Source organism: Apteryx rowi, unplaced genomic scaffold (genome assembly GCF_003343035.1).
Source record: "Apteryx rowi isolate R43461 unplaced genomic scaffold, aptRow1 scaffold_1794, whole genome shotgun sequence".
NCBI classification, from domain to species: Eukaryota; Metazoa; Chordata; class Aves; order Apterygiformes; family Apterygidae; genus Apteryx; species Apteryx rowi.
The window spans coordinates 1-2034 of NW_020448079.1; positions in this window are offsets into that span (position 1 = coordinate 1).

Below are 2034 nucleotides of genomic sequence, written 5' to 3' on the forward strand. Positions count from 1 at the left end.
CAGCCTCCCCGTACCCACCAGGACATCACCAAGAATATGGAGGCAGGCTCTTCACTGTTGTGCATGATGCGAGGGTGAAGGCCGATGGGCATTAGCTGAAAGAAGAGAGGTTCATGCTGGGTGTAAGGAGAAACTTTTGACCCATCCAGAGAGACAAGCACTGGGGCAGGTTGCCCTGAGAGGCTGTGCCATCTCCATCCTCAGAGGTTTTCAAGTCCGAAATGAGGAAATCCCTGAGCAACCTGATTGGACCTGATAGCTGACCCCGCTGTGGGAAGGAGCTTGGGCCAGAGACATCCTGAGGTCCCTTGCAGATGGAATGATTCTGCATTTCTTTCCACCTCGAGTCTTCTCTTGGGAAAACATTCTGCTTGCTTGTGATCATGGAAGCAGATCTCACAAAAGTCTGATCAGATCAACTGCATGTTCCTTCTTCTGCTCCAGAGTAGTTCAAATTCAAGGTTGCTTGGCAGGTACCCCCAAATAGCCTCTTTTTTTTTTTTTGCTTCACCTTTTACTGCATTATTCCCTCTTTTCCATATTCCAAGTTGTTTTCTTTTACCAATCTGATACCCTCCCATGAAGTCAGCCAACCCCTGTTTACCCTTTCCCCTTTGACCCTGGATTTGCTTTCTTTGTACATTCACTTGGCTTTTCTGAGATGCTTGCCATGGTGATGCCTACCTTTGCCAGCAGTCCCTTTAAACGACTACCTCCTTTTATTATGTGTAGTGTCCTGCAGGTCCTCCTGCTGTTATCCTGTCAGAGGCACCACAGGACAGGATGAGCCATCTGCACACACTCATTTACAGCTGACACAAGGGAGCTTTAGTCTAGAGGGGCCCTGAGAAGCTTGGGGATTTGGCCAACAGAAACCTCATGCTGTTGTACAAGGAGCAGTGGCAGGTCCTGCATTGGGGAACAGAACAGCCCATGCATCAGAACAGGCTGGCACCTGACCATCAGAGGAGTGACCCTGAGGAGAAGGGCCTGGACGTTACGAGGGATGCCATATGAGCCAGTGGTGCATGCTCACTGCAGATGAGGCCAGCTGCATACGAGGCTGCTTCAGAAAGAGTGTGGCCACCCAGACAAGTGGAATTATTATCCTCCTTGACTCAGTCCTGGTTTGGCCGCATCTGGAATAATGTGTCCCAGTGTGGGCTGCCCAGTGCTGGAGGAATGGGGAGCAACTGGAGGTGGTCCAGAGGAGTCTTCCAAAATGGGGTTTGTGTTCTGAAGCACATGTCCTGTATGGAGAGGCTGAGGGACCTGGGCTTCTTCAGCCTGGTGAAACAGAGGCAAAGGGCAGTACAGTAGTGGCCTCTGAGTGCTTGAAGAGCTCATGGATCTTTTCTTGGTAGTGGGAAACAGCATGAAAAGGGGAAACCAGGAGGAAAGGGGTTGGGGAGTGCGTCATGGAGTGAGTCCACTCATTTCTGGGCACATGAGGGAGAAGAAGGTGGTAGGGAAGAGGCAGCATGGATTGGCCCAGGGTAAATTGTGCCTCACCAACCTGATTGCCTTCTAGGATTAAATAAGTGTACTTGTGGTTGGAGAGCAGAAAATGTCTTTCAACTTGATTTGAGCAAGGTGTTTGACACTGTCTCCCACAACATTCTTTTGGAATTCAATTTAGAAATGTACCGCCTAGATGGGTGGACAACCAGATGGCTAAAGAACTTGTCGGAGGGTAAGACTCAGAGGGCAGTGGTGAATGCATAGTACTCTTCTTGGAGGCCAGAGAGAAGTGGAGCACCACAGGGTCTCTCCAGGAACCTGTCCTTTTCAATGACTTCATTAGGGACATGGAAGAGGTAATATTCATCATGCTCGCTGAGGACAAAAAACTGCAGAAGGGCCCAGCCATATGTTGGCCCCTCCCCCAGTGCTACCCAACTACCATAGTTATTTCTTTAGTTTTTTCCTTCAACTCCTTTGAAATTTCCCTTTCTGCATCTTCTCCTTGTTGTCTCTTGTCCTTTCCTCCCCTTGGCCCTCAGACAGACCATCCCACCAACTTTGACGGAGGAC